Source organism: Nycticebus coucang, chromosome 13 (genome assembly GCF_027406575.1).
Source record: "Nycticebus coucang isolate mNycCou1 chromosome 13, mNycCou1.pri, whole genome shotgun sequence".
Lineage (NCBI taxonomy): Eukaryota > Metazoa > Chordata > Mammalia > Primates > Lorisidae > Nycticebus > Nycticebus coucang.
Genome location: NC_069792.1, coordinates 15529600 through 15551821, shown reverse-complemented (window position 1 = coordinate 15551821; position 22222 = coordinate 15529600).

Genomic DNA, 22222 nt, shown 5'->3' with positions numbered 1-22222 from the left:
AACCTCTTATAGATCAGTTCTAGTGATAATGAACTCACTCAGATTTTATGTGAAAATGTATTAATTTCTCCTACATTTTAAAAATAATAATTTTTTATACAGAATTCATACCTGGCAGTTTTTTTTTCTTTATATTATTTATGTCATCTGGCTTTCAATCTTTTTTTCTGAGAAATACAGTCTTACTGACAATCCCTTGCACGGGACAAGTTGCTTGTCTCTTACTGTAATTAATATTCTCTGTCTTTGAGTTTTCATAGTTCAATTATAATGACTTTCAGTCTGGTTGCCTGTGGGTTTATCCTACGTGAAGTCCATTGAACATCTTGTTTTTGTATCCATATGCTTTCTCAAATTTGGGGAGTTTCTGATTTGAGTAGAAATACTCTCTTTTCTCCTTTCAAAAATTCCATAATATGCATTTTGGTTTACTTGATATTCCCAGGGTACTTTCCTTCCTTCCTGCTTTACTTTCTTCTTTTCTCTCTTTTCCTCTGATACAGTACATTCAGATGATTTGTTTTCAGTTTTCTGATTTCTTTCTTTGGCCTCTTCCAATCTCCTATTGAAAACCTTCTAGGGAATTTTAAAGTTATATTACTGTACATTTTAGCTCAATAATTTGTTTTCTTTTAATAATTTCTATCTTCTTGCTAATATTTTAATTTTGTTCATATGTCCTTTTTATGATTCCCTTTAGTTCTTTGTGTTTTCCTTTAGTTCTTGCAGCATATTTAAGACTATTGTGTTAAAGTTTTTGTCTGGTAAGTCTGATGCCTATGTTTCTTTAGAGTCAGTTTCTTGAGATATATTTTGGTTCTTTGAATGGGACATGATTTCCTGTTTCTTTGTATGCCTTTTGATCTTTTGTTAAAATTTGGCATTTGAACAATAGCTGCCTCTCCTCATTTTTTTTTTTTAGACTGGCTGAATGCATATAAGACCTTCACTCATTAGATCAGCATGATGGCTAAAGTCTTAGCCTTAGGTGCATATCTTCAATGTGCCTGTGTGCAAGGCCTTCCTCCTCTTATTTCATATACTCAGCTGCTTTTAAATGTTTTAACATTCCTAATAGCCTCATTCCTATTTCTTGAGGCCTCAGATGTTTTGCTTTACTTCTCTGCTTGTATTCTATTGAACACACTTCTACTTTATAGAAATGAAGGAAAGATTTTAGGGACCTAATTATACTTTTTTATGTAGCATTATTTTAGAAGAAAAAATACCAAAGGAATTTCCTATTGCAAAAGATATTTTCTTTTTGCTTCTAAATGTATTTTCCTATAAAGAGATAACTATCAGGCAAAGAAAAAATTGACCATAATTGTTCCTAAATTCTTAGTAAAGCGTTATGCTTAACCATAAGTATTTAATTATTAATAGAATTTTGTTTTATTTAAAATAAAACATCAGAAAGTTGGTTAGATATAGCTAAAGAAAACAGTTAAAACTATCAGTTATTAAATAAGAAAAGAGAGTAAACTTCTAAACCTTGGTTTTTATGTTCTTTTTTATTTATATTTTTGTTATTATTTTATTTTAACTGTTAAGGTAGTTAATCGTGTCATATATTCTGTTATAAATGATTACATGTATGTACTAGTTGGTAGGAGAATTGGTTCCAATTCACCTCTCTACTCCCCACTTTATTTCTATTTCATCTATCATATACCTTTGAAGTGCCTTTTCATTTTTAATGTAGACTCTATCTATGGCTTATTTTCACTAATGGAATGTTCAAAAATGTGAATAGTGCAAACTACCCTTTTCTTGCACCTCTGTCATTGTCATGAAATGTGCTTTGACTATCGTGCTGGAGGACAAAAGGCGCATGAAAAAAATTTAACTCACAAGAATGGAACCAGTACAGCACATTCTACATTAACCTGTAGCCAACCAATCCTTATATAAGAGAAAATCCAGAGAACCTAGCTAGCCCTCACCTGATTACACAGAGGGGAGTTAACCTAGCTCAAATAAACTGAGATTACTTAAATCTGCTAAACTCAGGCCAGATCGGTTGAATCTCAGATTTCTGAGCTGAATAAATGTTTATTTATCCATAGCACTGAACTTTTGGGTTGCTTGTAATAGAGCAGTAATGTGAATCTGGATAAAGGACAGGTACACATATTTATATTTACACATGTTGTATATATTAATACTAAAAGAGAACTTCATGATATCATTGTGCCTGGAAATTCCAAAGGACAATCTATAAATTCAGACATTTAGAAAATAAAGTGTGAAGAAGAACTAGATAATCCCTAGGAAATGATTGTCTTCAAATCTCTCTCAGAATATTCTTTGTTATTATTGTTTTCATGTACTGATAATTTGTATTTTAAGTGCAAGTTTACAATGGCAATAAAAAAATTTATCAGAAATGTATTTCTATTATTTAGTCTTCCAGATTAATTTACACATTGATTAATAACTTACTGATTTTAAAATGATGGAAAATATACAACAAGGAATAATTTATCGTATTTCACATTGTATTTTGCTATCGAATCACCTTTACTGCCAAAGGGGGAAAAAAGCAAATGTTTTGTTCAGCTAGTTTGCATATGTACAATTCAAAGGTCAAAATCTGTAAATTTATTATTCTAATGACTTTGGGGAGTTGCAATCAATTTGTAAGCCTATGTTCCCCTGATGCCTTTTCCAACAAATATGTTATTATAAAATGTGTAAATTTGAGGAGATAATCTAAATAATTAGTTATGTTACCAACTTAGCTTCCCTCATCATTTCCTTCTTAAATAACGCTGCATACAGTGGAAAAGGCAGTCAAAAAACCACGAAATGTTCTTTCCCTCAAATAAGCAATTATTCAAGTTATAAATGTGTAAGAATTATGAGGGAAATGGCAGAATTTTAACCATAATCTTTAATCACTCTATTTTGAATATTTTATTTTACTTTTTAATGTAAAATTAATATTAGGGTACAAATTTTTAGGTTACATTATTTTCACTTCCAAAGTAGAGTTCAAGTTATAGTAGAGCCCTTCACCAGGGGGTGTGCTACATACTCACATTGTGCACATTACGTGAGATCCCACCAATTGCCTTCAGAACATTTAGTTTTCTTGTAGTATAAAATATGTATATAATCCAAGACATAAACTTAATGCTACCCATAATAAATTATATAGTAAGAATTCCAGATTTCCTTAAAGATAAATTTAAAGATAATGTATTTCAAATGACAAAAAATATATAACAAAGATATTTTTAAATAATCTTTAAATAGTAATTATGTCTGTATCAAATCTCCCCTTCCACTGGCTTCTTATATAGAGTGATACAGCTTTTTAAAATAAGATGGATTACAGGAAGAAAAATCTGGCACTTCATTTTAGTACCTCAATAATACAGATTTGATGAACTAATTAAAACCTAAAGTTCATCTCCATCGTAATAGGAACACTATCGGCCTTCTTAAGCAATCTGTCAATGTAGCTAAGAATTGAATACCTAGTGCCCAACCCAAAAGGCAGCCCCATTAACAATTATTAGGAAGAGGAACTAGATAAAGATCTTCAATGGCTGGCCTGTTTATGTTTTAGACACAATTCACATTTGAGAGATTTTCTTGATTCTCAGTGGCCTAGGGTCATAGCAATGATAAGACTGGAATGAATGTACCTGGGCTTAAAACTAAGACCAGCTTTGCCTCATGGAGGTAGAGCTAGGTAGAGTGGAAATTTTACACAACATATGAGCTACAATTTTACAAAAAGAGATGGTGAAGACTAGCCACAATTGACAAAAATTAGTTTCCTAATCAATTAGTATCAATTTATATTTTAAAAAGCTATGTAGTTTTTTACTGGGAGAAATGCCACCAGTGAACTCAAAAGTAAGTCAGCTACATCCTTAAGGAGCTGGTATCTACTCTGAACAGTAAAAATATACATGTGAAACATTAAAAGTGAGTCTTAAATTGAGTATTAGAAATTATGATATAAGTGCGATAAGCAATGGAGAAGAATAGGAAAGAGTCGGCTTGTTGGAGAAAATGATACACCCCGTGGGCTGGAGTTGGCAAGGTTTTAGGGAGACAGTTATTCTGGGCTCCTAGTCAGCCACATAAATTACAATGACCCACATATGATGTGGCGGGCACATTGCTAAAATAAACCAAAGAAGACGTTCCTCCGGGTATGCAAAAGGATCATAATAAATGAGAATAAAGCATATAAACACCTAATAATGAATTTTTTATATTTTTAAGAGTTAGGGATGTAATTATAGACTCCAGGGTTGGATAGTTTGATCTCAGGCAGTCTGAGAAAACTGAAGGAATGGAAAACATGACTAAAAGCAGGGGTTTTGTACCAACTTCTTTTGTACCAACTATATAAGAATATAAATTGGGGTCAAAAATAAATCACAGCAACCTCAGAGCCCAAGAACAGTCTGATTTCATCAAGCAATGGGAGTGAAAAGCGAGCAGTTACATAGAAATAGAACCAAGATCTTGTTATTCTTATTTTTTTTTGGGGGGGGGGAAGAAAAGTGTAAGTTCACTCTGTAAGAGGAGCTGAGAGAACAGTTAAGATAAAAATAAGGAAAGATAGTGTGGACCCCTGGAAAACAACCAAGAGAATAAGACAAGTCTTTGATTTATAATTGCTTTTTAAAATTATTAACATAAATGAATGGTACATAGTAAACTAAGCATAACCAAAGTGTACAAGGACTTGTGGTTATAGCTGAGATAAGCCCTCGCTCTTGGATTTAGGAACTGAGGTCCTTCAGTGAATCGGGTATCCTCTCTCAGTCTCATTTTTCTCTTCTGTAAATAGGGAGAAACTTACTTACCTTATAAAGTAGGTGTGAGAATTCAGGAGAAAGAGGTACCTACAACACCTTCTACCATTTGTAATAAAAGTAAATACTCAAAAAATAGTCACCGACCCTAACATAAAATCATCATTAATTTTAGATGATGTAACTCGAATAGTTTTTTTTTTTTACAATTATGCGAGAAAGGATAACCAAGTTCAGTGCCTAAATATAACTTCCATTCTAACTATTTAAAAAAATGAGACTCCAACTACCCGAGTGAAAGATTTAACTGCAACTCGGACTTTATCTTGCAAACACAAACGATGCAACCTTATTGCATGTACCCTCATATTAATCCAAAGTTAAATAGTAATAATAATTTTAAAAATGCAAAAAAAGTTTTAAGAAAAGAGTCAAGTGATGCACTCATGGTGACTAAAAGTCATATTCTCAAAGAACATGGGTCTGCATATGATTTTCCTAAAACAGAAGCTGTTTTTTCTAACTGATCCTTGATAAAACTCCTTTAAGTTTATTTTGAATTATGTATAATTTCATTGATTCCCAGAGAATATAATCAATGTTTCTCCATGTGTACTTCTTTCTAATAAGAAAAATAAATAGGTTTGTCAAAAAAAAATACAAAATTTTGATTAGATAGAGGAATAAATTCAAGAGTTCTGTTGTACAACATGGTGACTAGGGTCAATAATTTATTGTATTCTTGAAAAAGGCTAAGAGGGTGAGTATAAAGTGTTCTCACCACAAAAAATAAATATATGAGGGAATCCACATGTTAATTAAATAGGTTTAGTCATCCCACAATGCATATATTCTTCAAAGCGATGTAGATATACTTCACGTACTTGCCTTACTACGTACATAGGAAATACATACAATTTTATCTATCAATTTAAAAAGTAAGTTAAATCTTAAAAATCCTTCCCATTACAAAAGAAAAAAAATGAAATTAGACCATTTCATAATGAAGAAAGATGTAAATCTAAACTCAAAGTAATTCCCTAAGGTCTAAGATACAAATGCCATATGCTCCAGGGTTTTGAAACAAAGCAAGACACAGATTCTGAATGACAGTTTTGTTATCACTTGAGGGAGTAGGGTTTACCCTAGTCTTTCAACCCAACTGTTAACACAGTTTGTGGCATTAACCAGCTCTGTTACCTTGTTGAACAACACACATCTTTAGCTATGGGAGGTTTACTTGGGCTTTATACTTACACTGCACTTTTTAGAGATAACAAAGATTTTACAGGGCTCAAAGGGTCATACAGATAAATATATGTCATTAAGTGATAACTAACTACATTGGAGAGACCATTTATTTCACAACACTGAGCAGAACGAGCGCAGGGAGTGAATGTACTCACTATCAGTTCATGTCCAACACTAGTTTCCATTTAGTTCTTTGGTAGGACTGCTAATTAGGAACTTCAGATATTCTGGTTCTATTAATATCTAATTATTTGAATGCACAATGGACTGGCTTGTGTTCATCAGTTTGGTCAACAGGATCTTTTTAATAATGATTTCTAGAAATAGTTTTCTTCTCCTTTGGAATGAGAAAGCTGTAGTGCTGAATGTTAATAGCAATGATGACAGTTAATATTTATTGACTCCTGTGTGATTTGCACTATTCTATGTACTTTCACATATTTAATCAGCATAATAAATCTACATGGCAGGTGCTATTATTATCCCTCATTATACTGACATAGAATATTAGGTATGGAGAAGTTAACTAATTTGCCAAGGACCCACACTAAAAAGTGGTATAGATATGATGTGAATAAGATATCTGAATCTGGAGTTAAATTTAACTACTATGTGACACCGACACTGGAAGGGATAAGTGGAGTCACTAAGAGCGAAGACGTGGTGATAAGACTTTCAGCCTAAGTTTATAATCATTCAACCAATTTTCAGGAACCTTATATATAAAAGATGCTCCTCTAGGAAGGAGGGCCTCATTCCTACAGTCCCAAGACTTGAATTCTGTCAATAACCAGTGAAGTTGGAAGAGGAACTTGAGCCACAGACGAGGCTATAGAACCAGCCAACATCTTGATTGCAGCCATGTGAGACCTTGAGCAGAGGACCCAGCAAAGCTGTACTTAGACTCTGTGTACCCAGACTCAAGAATACTGTGAAGTACCAAATGTGCATTGTTCTTTGTTGCTGTTTGTTATGTAGTAATAAAAATATTGTAATACAAAAATGATGCTAAGTAGGTGATGAAAAGTTTATGAATAATTTAAAAAAATGGTCCTTGCTTTAAATGGGTAAAAAAGACCAGCCTGGGTGATATAGCAAGACTCCATCTCAAAAGAAAAAAGAAAAAAAATGTAATACTGACATTGACATTTGCAGTACTTGCTTGATATTGGTGGACATTATGTTAAGTGAAATAAGCCAGGCACAGAAAGACAAACACTGCATGTTCTTACTTGTACCTGGGAAATAAACAAAATTGATCCATGGAGGTAGAGAGTAGAATGGTGGTTACCAGAGGCTGGGAAGGATAGAAAGTGTTAGTGGGCACAAAAATACAGTTAAATAGAAGGAATAGTTCTGGTGTTTGATAGCACAATAGGTTAACTAAAGTTAACGAAAATTGGCTGGGTGCATATAGCTCAAGTGGCTAAGGCACCAGCCACATACACCAGAGCTGGCAGGTTCAAATCCAGCCCAGGCCCAGCAAACAACAATGACAACTACAACCAAAAAAAAAAAAATAGCTGGGTGTTGTGGTGGAGCCTGTAATCTCAGCTACTTGGGAGGCTGAGGCAAGAGAATTGCTTCTGCCCAGAAGTTAGAGGTTGCTGTGAGCTGTGTTGCCACAGCACTCTACCCAGGATGACTGAGGCTCTGTCTCAAAAAAAAAAAAAATGTTAACAAACATTAATGGTATATTTTAAAATAGCTAGAATAGGGCTCAGCACCTGTAGCTCAGTGGCTAGGGTGCCAGCCCCATATACCTGAGCTGGGGAGTTCGAAGCCAGCCTGGACCTGCCAAACAATAATGACAACTACAAGAAAAAAAAAATAGCCAGGCATTGTGGTGCACACCTGTAGTCCCAGCTGTTTGAGAGGCTGAGGCAAGAGAATCACTTAAGCCTAAGAGTTTGAGGTTGCTGTGAGCTATGACACCACGGCACACTTCCCAGGGCAACAGCTTGAGACTCTGTCTCAAAATAAATAAATTAAAATAAATTAAAAAATAAAATAGCTAGAAGAAAAGATTTAAAATATTCCCCATACACACAAAAAAATGATAAATATTGGGCATGATGGATATCTCAATTATCTTAATTTGATCATTACACGTTGTATGCATGTATCAAAATATTACATACACAACATAAATATGTATAACTATTACTTGTCAATTAACAAAACTTTAGGCTAAGTGAAAGAAGCCTGACACAAAAGATCACATGGTTTATGATTCCATCTACATGAAATATACAGAATATGGTGACACATACAGACAGAATGACTGTAGTTGCCAGAGGCTGGGGAGAGAAGAGGAGTGTGAGCAAATGCCATGTGGCTACAGATTGCCTTTCGGAGTGATGAAAATGTTTGGGAGCTGGATACAGGTGGTGGTTGTGCAGAATTGTAAATGTGATAACTGTTCACCTTAAAAAGGTTAATTTTTTGTTATGCAAATTTGACCTCAATTGAGCAAGCAAATGAAAAGAATATTCAATATTCCTCTATGATAAAAAGATGAAATAAACTAAGAATAAAAGAAAAATCCTCAACTTAGTAAAAGAGTATCTACAAAAATCCCATACCTAATGTCATACTTAAGGGTGAAAAGCCAAGTGTTTTCATTCAAAGATCAAGGTCAAAGAAAGGATAAAACTTTCAGGATTTGGACTCGGTGTTGTAGTAGGGATGCTAAAGCATATAATAAGAAAATTAAATTAAAGGTATCCATATTGAAAAAGAAGAGGTAAAAATATCTCTATTTGGAGATGACATGATCTTTATATATAGAAAATTACAGTGAATACACTAAAAAGTATTAGAACTAATAAGTTCAATAAGCTTGTAGAATATAAGCTTGATGTAAAAATGGGTTATATTTCTATATAGTAGCAACAAGCAAACTGAAAATGAAATTAAGACCACAAATTCATTTATAATAGCATAAAAAAGAATAAAATACTTAAGAATAGATTTAACAAGTAACATAAAACTTACAGTCTGAAAACAACAAAATGTTATTGAAAGAAATTAAAGACTTAAATAAATGAAAGATATCTTCTTATTTATATATTGGAAGGTATATTGTTAAATGAAAATACTACGCAAAATTTGTCTACAGATTCAACATAATCCTCATGAAAATACCAATTGTCTCTTTTGCAGAAAATGATAAACTGAACTAAAATTCATATGTAAATATAAAGAACTCAGAATAGACAAAATAATCTTGAAAAAGAATTGTAGGACACATACCCAACTGATTTCAAAATTTACTACAAAGCTGCAGAAACTAGGACAGTATAATACGGGCATAGGATAAGACATATAGACCAATGGAACAGAACAGAGTCCAGAAATATTTCACATTTACAATCAATTGATTTTCAACAAGGACACTAAGACAATGAAATTGAGAAAAGATAGTCTTCTCAACAAGTGATGAGGGGGCAAGTAGATAGACACCTATCAAAGAATGACGTTGGACTCCTACCTTACCCTACATGCAGAAATAAACTCAAAATCAATCAGACACCTGAATGTTTTAGAGTTAAAACTATAAAACTTTTAAAGAGAACATGAGAACAAATTATTGAGACCTTGGATTAGGTAGTTATTTTTTAGATGACACCAAAAGTAAAAGCAATGAAAGAAAAAGTAGATAAATTGGACATCACAATTAAGAACTTTTGGCCTTCAAAGAACATACCATTAAAAAAGTGAAAAAAAAAATATCACACAGAATTGGAAAATATTTTTGCAAATCCTATATCTGACAAAAGATTTGTAGAAATAGAAACTTTCATACACTATAGGTGGAGATGTAAAATTTGTGCACCACCTTGGGATATAGTCTTGCAGTTCCTCAAATGGTTAAACAAAGAGTTAATGTGTTTGGTACAATGGTGTATGTCAACAATATTTACCCAAGAGAAAAGAAAACACATGTCCATCCCAAAGGCAGTATAAGAATTCCCACAACAGTATTATTTGTAATAGACAAAAAGTAAAAACTCATATATCTCCCAACTGATCAATGGATAAATAAAATGTGATATGTCCGCAGAATGGAATATCATTTGGCAATAAAAAGAAATAAAGTACTGATAGTTGCTACAACACAGATGGAACTTACACTAAGTTAAATAGCCAGTCACAAAGCGCCACATATTTTATGATTCCATTTATATGAAATATCTCAAACTAGCAAAGCTGTAGAGACATAAAGTACATCAGGGGTTGTCTGTGATTGAGGGGACTGAGGAGCAGTAAATGATGACAAACGGATAGAAGACCTCTTCGGGAGATAATTACATGTTTTAAAGTTGAGTGTTATAAAGCCTGGACAACTCTGTAGATATACTAAATGTCATTTAATTGTAAAAGGAAAAAAGAAAAGGAAAGAAAGGGCAGACACAAGATCTAGCAATGGACTGGGCTTTGGGAGGCCAAATAGAGACCTCAAGATTAAATAGAAATCTAAGCAACTTGAATCAAATTTGAAATTGCCCACTATTATTTTCCATTTTACACTAGCATTAACCAACATCCTTCTGTTTTTTTAACACAGTTACCTCCCCAAAGGAAGATTTCTATGGCTTGAAGTTAACTACCTGACTCTTTAGCATATCACATGGACAGAAAAAAAATTAAATTTAAAATTGGGGCAGTGCCTGTGGCTCAAAGAAGTAGGGTGCCGGCCCCATATACTGGAGGTGGCCGGTTCAAACCCAGCCCTGGTCAAAAACTGTAAAATTGGTTCAAGTTTCTCCCTGAAAGTAGTGTACTACTATTCAATTTTGTACCTCCAAAACTAATAAAAAGTAATGGTCTTCTAATAAAGAAACATTTTTGAAAGTGGTATACTACTATTCAATTTTGTACCTCCAAAACTAATAAAAAGTAATGGTCTTCTAATAAAGAAACATTTATTGGCAAAATCAGCATGCCAAATTTCTTTCTTTTTTTTTTTTATTAAGACTTATACGAATAGATCATGAATACATTTATGCATTTGTGGGGTACAAATGTGTTGATTTTTTATACAATTTGGAATGCTTACATCAAACTAATTAATATAGCTTTCACCCCAAGCATGCCAAATTTCATAAGCACACTCAAATTTGTTACTTGGGTCATCCAGGAGTTTTAGTAAATGAATTTATCTTTGGACGAGGATAGTACTCCTAGAGAAGGAAATTAAGAGAATCAACTTAGTTTCAAGAAAATAGCATGCATGATCTAGCTGGGAACAAAGAGTTATTATAAAAGCAAGAGCTTCCCGGTCATGATGGTATTTTGCTTATTAAAAAGACAATTCAATTTTTTAAATAGGCAGAAGAATTGAATAGATATTTCACTAAAGAAGACGGACAAATGCCATACATATGAAAAGAGTCTCAACATTATTAATCATTAGGTAATGAGACACCATTTAATTCATATTAGAAAGGCTATAATCAAAAACATAAATAATAACAAAATTTAGAGAAATAGAAACCCTTATGCATTCTTGGTCGGAATATAAAATGGGATAGTCATGTAGGACAACAGTTTTAAAGTTTCTTATATGAACCATGCACTTCCCATAGGAAAACAATTTAAATTCCTAGATATCTATCCTAGAGAATATAAACATTTTCACACAAAAACTTGTTTAAAAAATGTTCCTGACAGCATTATTCATAATAGTAACAAACTGGAAATAATGCAATATGACTTTGACAATGGAATACATAACAAAAAGGAAAAAAATCGATCATCAAAAAATTATTTAACCTCAAAAATACTAAGCTAAATATTAAGTTTAAAAAAAAAGACTCAAAAGACTACATTTTAAATTATTTTGTTAGTATAAAATTTCTGAAAAAGCTACCATTTTGTGACAGAAATCAGATAAGTAGTTACCTGAAAAGGCAATTAAGATCCAGGAAGTGATGCAATAGGGCCAAGTAAACTTTGGGGGGCAATAATTGCACAGCTGGATAAATTTACTAAAACTTACCAACTGCACATTCAAAATGTATGAATTTTGTAGTATGTAAACTGTACTTCAATAAAACTGTGAAAACAATTCAAATGAAATTTTAAGTTCATTCTTTAAGTTTCCAAATCCCTTCTCTCATGTAAATACCTAGTAGTAAGGATAAAATACAAAGATTTAAAAACAAATAATCACTCTTAAAATAAAGCAATCATTTATATCAGTAATTAAATGGCCAAAGAAAGCAGCAAGTTGGGCTGAAATTGGGTGCTGGTGGGGTCTGGGTTTAAGAACTGGTTAGGAAGATTAACTCTTGTTGAGTAAGAAGAAATAATAGTGAACCACATAAGACAAGGAACTAAAGTCAAGCTCACCGCTCAAAATCAATCACTACAATGAAGTTTTCCTACCCATAAACAAGGCCAAGGATGGGGGAGAGGAGTGTCTATGAAAGAGCTGAAATTGAGCATTACCTGGGACTACTGCTTGTGTATAATGCTTTATACTTTGAAAACCTCAATACTTGTAATATTCAATGTTGACACAAGGATGAACCAGAGGGATGGTTGTGAACTCAGACCTCAGAAGCCCAGTTGAAATACTTTAACACCACTGCAGAGGAAAAAGTGTGTTAAATGGGAGGATTGAAATGCCAACCCAAGAAGAATCTCCAAACTAATTATTTCCCTCCAAATGTGGAAAAGTATGCTTAAAAATATGGCCCAAGTAAATAAAACCTTGGAGAATATGCTGCATCAATGAAAAATGTTATTATAATATCATATCACAATAAAAAATATGAGACTTTCAAATACATAGAATTTTAAAAGAGCTATGTGAAGATCTAATGATCCAAAATAATTAGGTATCATAAAAGTAAAAATTATAGAGATAAAAATGAATTGATACAGAAGAGAAACAAGTAAAAATGTTTTGAGGTACAAAATCAATAAACTTAACAAAATTTTATTAGAAAGAGTTGAAGAGAAAAGATAGTTGAGAAATTCACCCATAATGCAGCAAAGGGAGAAACATTGAAATACGAAAGAACAATTAATAGATATAGAGTTTGCTTGGAAAGATCCACCACGCATTCTGTATGATCTCCAGATTAAGAGAATAGAGAGAATGGCAGAGAAATTATATGCAAAAGCTGATAACATTCTTAATAGTGAGAAAAATAATAGTTAACATAGCTCCTATTCTGTATCTTACCAAATGTATTAGCTATTAGAGTAAGATAAGAAAGTGTGGGCAAAATAGAGAACTTCCTTGAAAACTATAACAGCACTTGAATAAAAGAAAAAAGTCAGAATAATTTTATGAATTATTAAATAAATTAAATCAACAATTCAACTTAATCTATTAAAAAAATGTCTTATCCAAATAGTTGCATATGTATTTTCTATGCAACTATTTGTTGAAGAAACATATAATTCTATTACATTAATCAGTATAAAATGAACCGCAGGTTTCATTTACATGAAAATCAATCACAGTCAAAACTAATCTATGGTGACAGAGGACAAAACAGTGGTAGCCAAGGGATGGGGTGGAGATGAGTAAAATGCCAAGAGAAGGGAATAAGGGAAATATCTGGAGTGGTACAAATGTTCTGAAACTGTGATTTTTTTGACATATTTTGATGAATTTTTCTGTCTGTATTTTATGTTTTATTATAAAAATAATATCTAGAAGCATTTCCAGAATGGTAATATAAGGAGCTTCATGAGCAAAATAACCATAATTATTCAAAATATTAAGTGAACAAACATGAACAATTGACAGACTCTAGAAATTATCCTAATGGTAACTCAATCATCAAGAACAATACCAGAGAAACACCCCACGAGAAGAGAAGCAGTCCAATAAACTGATGGACATAGATACAAAAATCCACAACAAAATACAAGAAAACCACATTGAACAGCCCATTAAAAGAATCATTCACCATGATCTAGCAGGATTTATCCCTGGATGCAAGGACATTAAACATACAAAATTAGTAAATATAATACACCACATTAAGAATATGAAGGACAAAAACCAAATGATCATCTCAATGGATGCAGAGAAATTATTCAACAAAATTTAACACCCATTGTGACAAAAACTTTCAACAAATTAGGTACAGAAATGTCTCTCCAAACAATGAAGACTGTGTATCACAAGCTCATAGCTAAGATTATACTCAACAGTGAAAAGTTGAAAGCTTTTTCTCTAAGTTGAGGAACAAGACAAGGATGCCCGCTTTAACCACTTTTTCTTAACATAGTACTAGAAGTCCTAGCCAGAGCAATTATACAAGAAAAAGGAATAATGGACATCCAAACAGGAAAGGAAAAAGTTAAATTGTCTCTGTGTAGATGTTATAATCCTGTATGTAGAGAACCTTAAAGACTCCCCCCATTTTCATTTTTTTTTTTTTCTTATCACTCGGTCCTCATTTCTTTCATCGCTTTTTTGCTCTTAAATCTTCTCACCCTTCTGGTCCTGTAACCCTTAGTCCACAGGCACAAGAACTTAAAGAGCAAGAGGAATTGAAAGGAAAATTAGGGCAAGTAAACAGATAAAAGAAATCACCCATGAGGAAGAATCAGCAGAAAACTCCAGGCAACATGAAGAACCAGTCCAGAACTACCCCGCCAAGGGACCATGAGGTAGCTACTGCAGAGGATTCCACCTATACAGAAATGTTAGGAATGACAGAAAGGGAATTTAGAATACACATGTTGAAAACAATGAAGGAAATGATGGAAACAATGAAGGAAACTGTTAATAAAGTGGAAAATAACCAAAAGGAAATTCAAAAACAGAATCAAATAAGAGATGAACGATATGAAGAATATAAAAAGGATATAGCAGAGCTGAAGGAAATGAAACAGTCAATCAGGGAACTTAAAGATGCAATGGAAAGTATCAGCAACAGGTTAGACCATGCAGAAGAAAGAATTTCAGAGGTAGAAGACAAAGTTCTTGAGATAACTCAGATAGTAAAAGAGGCAGAAAAGAAGAGAGAGAAAGCAGAACGTTCACTGTCAGAATTATGGGACTTTATGAAGCGTTCCAACATACGAGTTATAGGAATTCCAGAAGGGGAAGAAGAATGCCCCAGAGGAATGGAAGCCATACTAGAGAATATTATAAAAGAAAATTTCCCAAATATCACCAAAGATTCTGACACACTGCTTTCAGAGGGATATCGGACCCCAGGTCGCCTCAACTCTAACCGAGCTTCTCCAAGACATATTGTGATGAACCTCTCCAAAGTCAAGACCAAAGAAAAGATTCTGCAAGCTGCCAGGAGTAAGCGCCAGTTGACCTACAGGGGCAAATCCATCAGATTGACCTCAGACTTCTCTAATGAAACTTTCCAAGCAAGAAGACAATGGTCATCTACCTTTAATCTACTTAAACAGAACAATTTTCAGCCCAGAATTCTGTACCCTGCTAAGCTAAGCTTCAAAATTGACGGAGAAATCAAATCATTTACGGATATACAAACATTGAGGAAATTCGCCACAACAAGACCAGCTCTACAGGAAATACTTCAACCTGTTCTGCACACTGACCACCACAATGGATCAGCAGCAAAGTAAGAACTCAGAAATTAAAGGACAGAACCTAACCTCCACACTGATGCAAAAGATAAAACTAAGCAATGGACTCTCACAAAATAAGACGAATAGAATACTACCACACTTGTCAATTATCTCAATAAATGTTAATGGCTTGAATTCCCCACTGAAGAGACATAGATTGGTTGACTGGATTAAAAAACACAAGCCATCCATTTGCTGTCTGCAAGAAACACACCTGGCTTCAAAAGACAAATTAAAGCTCCGAGTCAAGGGTTGGAAGACAATTTTTCAGGCAAATGGAATTCAGAAGAAAAGAGGAGTTGCAATCTTATTTTCAGACACATGTGGATTTAAAGCAACTAAAGTCAAAAAAGACAAAGACGGTCACTTTATATTGGTCAAGGGAAAAATACAACAAGAAGACGTTTCAATTCTAAATATTTATGCACCCAATTTAAATGCTCCCAGATTCTTGAAGCAGACCTTACTCAGTCTGAGCAATATGATATCTGATAATACCATCATAACAGGGGACTTTAACACTCCTCTTACAGAGCTGGACAGATCCTCTAAACAGAAATTAAACAAGGATATAAGAGACTTAAATGAGACTCTAGAACAACTGTGCTTGATAGACGTATATAGAACACTCCACCCCAAAGATAAAGAATATACATTCTTCTCATCACCCCATGGAACATTCTCCAAAATTGATCATATCCTGGGACACAAAACAAATATCAACAGAATCAAAAGAATTGAAATTTTACCTTGTATCTTCTCAGACCATAAGGCACTAAAAGTGGAACTCAACTCTAACAAAAATGCTCGACCCCACCCAAAGGCATGGAAATTAAACAATCTTCTGTTGAATAACAGATGGGTGAAGGAAGAAATAAAACAGGAAATCATTAACTTCCTTGAGCATAACAACAATGAAGACACAAGCTACCAAAACCTGTGGGATACTGCAAAAGCAGTTTTGAGAGGAAAATTCATCGCTTTAGATGCCTACATTCGAAAAACTGAAAGAGAGCACATCAACAATCTCACAAGAGATCTTATGGAATTGGAAAAAGAAGAACAATCTAAGCCTAAACTCAGTAGAAGAAAAGAAATATCCAAAATCAAATCAGAGATCAATGAAATTGAAAACAAAAGAATCATTCAGAAAATTAATGAAACAAGGAGTTGGTTTTTTGAAAAAATAAATAAAATAGATAAACCATTGGCCAGACTAACGAGGAATAGAAAAGTAAAATCTCTAGTAACCTCAATCAGAAATGATAAAGGGGAAATAACAACTGATCCCACAGAGATACAAGAGATCATCTCTAAATACTACCAGAAACTCTATGCCCAGAAATTTGACAATGTGAAAGAAATGGATCAATATTTGGAATCACACCCTCTCCCTAGACTCAGCCAGGAAGAAATAGAGCTCCTGAACAGACCAATTTCAAGCACTGAGATCAAAGAAACAATAAAAAAGCTTCCAACCAAAAAATGCCCTGGTCCAGATGGCTTCACTCCAGAATTCTATCAAACCTTCAAGGAAGAGCTTATTCCTGTACTGCAGAAATTATTCCAAAAAATTGAGGAAGAAGGAATCTTCCCCAACACATTCTATGAAGCAAACATCACCCTGATACCAAAACCAGGAAAAGACCCAAACAAAAAGGAGAATTTCAGACCAATCTCACTCATGAACATAGACGCAAAAATTCTCAACAAAATCCTAGCCAATAGATTACAGCTTATCATCAAAAAAGTCATTCATCATGATCAAGTAGGCTTCATCCCAGGGATGCAAGGCTGGTTTAACATACGCAAGTCTATAAACGTTATCCACCATATTAACAGAGGCAAAAATAAAGATCACATGATCCTCTCAATAGATGCAGAAAAAGCATTTGATAAAATCCAGCATCCTTTTCTAATTAGAACACTGAAGAGTATAGGCATAGGTGGCACATTTCTAAAACTGATTGAAGCTATCTATGACAAACCCACAGCCAATATTTTACTGAATGGAGTAAAACTGAAAGCTTTTCCTCTTAGAACTGGAACCAGAAAAGGTTGTCCTCTGTCACCTTTACTATTCAACATAGTGCTGGAAGTTCTAGCCAATACAATTAGGCAAGACAAGGAAATAAAGGGAATCCAAATGGGAGCAGAGGAGGTCAAACTCTCCCTCTTTGCTGACGACATGATCTTATACTTAGAGAACCCCAAAGACTCAACCACAAGACTCCTAGAAGTCATCAAAAAATACAGTAATGTTTCAGGATATAAAATCAATGTCCACAAGTCAGTAGCCTTTGTGTACACCAATAACAGTCAAGATGAGAAGCTAATTAAGGACACAACTCCCTTCACCATAGTTTCAAAGAAAATCAAATACCTAGGAATATACCTAACGAAGGAGGTGAAGGACCTGTATAAAGAAAACTATGAAATCCTCAGAAAGGAAATAGCAGAGGATATTAACAAATGGAAGAACTTACCATGCTCATGGATGGGAAGAATCAACATTGTTAAAATGTCCATACTTCCCAAAGCAATCTACCTATTCAATGCCATTCCTATCAAAATACCAACATCATACTTTCAAGATTTGGAAAAAATGATTCTGCGTTTTGTATGGAACCGGAAAAAACCCCGTATAGCTAAGGCAGTTCTCTGTAATAAAAATAAAGCTGGGGGCATCAGCATACCAGATTTTAGTCTGTACTACAAAGCCATAGTGCTCAAGACAGCATGGTACTGGCACAAAAACAGAGACATAGACACTTGGAATCGAATGGAAAACCAAGAAATGAAACTAACATCTTACAACCACCTAATCTTTGATAAACCAAACAAGAACATACCTTGGGGGAAAGACTCCCTATTCAATAAATGGTGTTGGGAGAACTGGATGTCTACATGTAAAAGACTGAAACTGGACCCACACCTTTCCCCACTCACAAAAATTGATTCAAGATGGATAAAGGACTTAAACTTAAGGCATGAAACAATAAAAACCCTCCAAGAAAGCATAGGAAAAACACTGGAAGATATTGGCCTGGGGAAAGACTTCATGAAGAAGACTGCCATGGCAATTGCAACAACAACAAAAATAAACAAATGGGACTTCATTAAACTGAAAAGCTTCTGTACTGCTAAGGAGACAATAACCAAAGCAAAGAGACAACCTACACAATGGGAAAGGATATTTGCATATTTTCAATCAGACAAAAGCTTGATAACTAGGATCTATAGAGAACTCAAAGTAATCCACATGAAAAAAGCCAACAATCCCTTATATCAATGGGCAAGAGACATGAATAGAACTTTCTCTAAAGACGACAGACGAATGGCTAACAAACACATGAAAAAATGTTCATCATCTCTATATATTAGAGAAATGCAAATCAAAACAACCCTGAGATATCATCTAACCCCAGTGAGAATGGCCCACATCACAAAATCTCAAAACTGCAGATGCTGGCGTGGATGTGGAGAGAAGGGAACACTTTTACACTGCTGGTGGGACTGCAAACTAGTACAACCTTTCTGGAAGGAAGTATGGAGAATCCTCAAAGCACTCAAGCTAGACCTCCCATTTGATCCTGCAATCCCATTACTGGGCATCTACCCAGAAGGAAAAAAATCCTTTTATCATAAGAACACTTGTACTAGACTGTTTATTGCAGCTCAATTTACAGTCGCCAAAATGTGGAAACAGCCTAAATGCCCACCAACCCAGGAATGGATTAACAAGCTGTGGTATATGTATACCATGGAATACTATTCAGCCATTAAAAAAAATGGAGACTTTACATCCTTCGTATTAACCTGGATGGACGTGGAAGATATTATTCTTAGTAAAGCATCACAAGAATGGAGAAGCATGAATCCTATGTACTCAATTTTGATATGAGGACAATTAATGACAATTATGGTTATTGGGGGGGAAACAGAAAGAGGGAAGGAGGGAGGTGGGTGGGGCCTTGGTGTGTGTCACACTTTATGGGGGCAAGACATGATTGCAAGAGGGACTTTACCTAACAATTGCAATCAGTGTAACCTGGCTTATTGTACCCTCAATGAATCCCCAACAATAAAAAAAAAAAAAAAAAAAGACGCCCCCCAAAAAAACTATTAGAACTAATCAGCAAATACAGAAAAGCTGGAGAATACAATGTCAACATATAAAATTCAATAGTGTTTCTATGGATTAACAACAAATTATCCAAAAATCAAATTAAGAAAACAATCCCATTTGTAACAGCTACAAAAAATAAAATAATCAGTAATATATTTAACCAAGTAGGGAAAAAGATCTGTATGTACACTGAGAACTGTAAAATACTGATGAAAGAAATGAAAGGAGACACAAATACATAGAAATATATTCAGTGTATGTGAATCATAAAAATTAACATAATTAAAATGTGCATATGACTCAAAGTGATCTACAGATTCAATGTAATCTCCATCAAAATCCTAATGGCATTTTTCACAGAAATAGAAAAAGCCGTCCTGGTCAGGTGTGGTACCTATAATCCCAGCATTTTGGGAAGCTAAGGAAGGAGGATCACTTGAGGTTAAGAGTTTGAGACTAGTCTGGGCAATAACAAGACCCATAGCTACAAAATATTAAAAAATTAGCCAGGTGTGGTGGTGTGCACCTATAGTTCTGCTATTTGGGAAGCTGAGGTAGGAAGATAGCTTGAATGTACAAGTGCAAAGATGCAGTAAGTTATGATCACTGCAATCTAGCCTGAGAAACAGAGAAAGACTCTGTCTAAATCAAAAAATAAAATAAAACACTAAAATTTTTAGGTAATCACAAAAGACCATAGAGCAAAACAATTTTGAAGAAAAAGGACAAGCTAGAGACATCACCCTACCTGATTTTAAAACCTACTACAAAACTATACTAATTAGATCAGCATGGTACTGGTACGCGAACACATAGACCAATGGAACAGAATAGAGAGACCACCAATAAATCCATGCATTTATAGTCGGTTGATTTTTTGAAAAAGATTCCAAAAACACACAAGGAAGAAAAGACATTCTTAAATAAATGATTGGGGAAACTTGATATCTGCATGCAAAACTCAAAATGGATTATAGACTTAAATGTAAAACTTGACCTTGTTAAACTGCTAGAGGAAGACATAGGGGTGAAGCTCCATGACATGTGTGGGCAATGATTTTTTAAGGCATGACCTTAAAAGCACAGACAAAAGTAAAAATAGACAAATGGATTCCATTAAACAAAAATCCTTCTGCACAGAAAGGGAAACAATCAATAGAGTAAAGAGACAACCTATGGAATGGAAGAAACTATTTGCAAACCATACATCGGATAAGGGGTTACTATCTAAACATATAGGAAATCAAAACAACTCAATAGCAGGAAAACAAATAACCTAATTTCAACTGGGCAAAGGCCCTTAATAGATATTTCTAAAAAGAAAACACAAATGACAAACAGGTCATATGAAACAATGTTCAACATCAGTAATCATCAGAGAACTACAAATTAAAATCACAATGAGATACTGCCTTATACACGTTCAAGTGACTCTTTTCCTTTCTTCTCTTTTCTCTTTGCATTTTTTCATTTCAAAGTATTATGGAGGTACAAATATTTTTTGTTACATGGATCACTTTTATAATGCTTGAGTCATGGCTATAAGTGTGCCCGCACCCAGATAGTGTTCATTGTAGCCATTAGGTAGATTTTTGCTCATTTCCTTCTTTCCCTTCCCACCTGCTTGATTTCTATTGTTTTACTTTCCCCTAAGCACATACATCCTCTTCAGACAGCTCTAATTTAATAGTGAGTACATGTGGTGCTTATTTTTCCATTCTTTAGATACCTGTCTTAGGAGAACAGTCTCCAGTTCCATACAAATTGTTGCAAAATGCTGTAAGTCATTTTTCTTCATAACTGAATAATATTCCTTGGTATACATTTACCACATTTTATTATTCTATTCATGAATTAATGTGCACTTAGATTGATTTAACATCTTTGTAATTGCGAACTATATGGCAACAAACATTCTGGTGCAGAGATGTCTTTTTGATAAAATGACTTCTTTTTCTTTGGGTAAATACCCAGTTGTGAGATTGCTGGATTAAATGGTAGATCTATTTTTAGTTCTCTGAGGAATCTCTGTACTATTTTATATAGAGGTTGTACTAATTTGCAGTTCCATCAACACCGTAGAAGTGTTCCTTTCTCCCTCCATTCATGTAAGAATCTATTTTTTTTGACTTTTTAATAAAAGCCATACTAACAGGAGGAAGGTGATATTTCATTGTGGTTTTAATTTCCATTTCCCTGATGATTAGTGATGTTGAGTATGTTTTTTTCATGTGTTTCTTAGCCATTTGTTTATCTTCTTTTGAAATGCTTCTGTTCACGTCTTTTGCCTACTTTTTGATGGGGTTGTTTGACTTTTTTCGTGCTGAGTTGCTTTCTTTGTAGATTCTGGTTATTAGCCTTTTGTTGGATGTATAGCTTGCAAATATTTTCTCCTACTCTGCAGGTTTATCTATTTGATCAGTTCCTTGGCTATACAGAGCTTTTTAATATGATCAAATCTCATTCATTAATT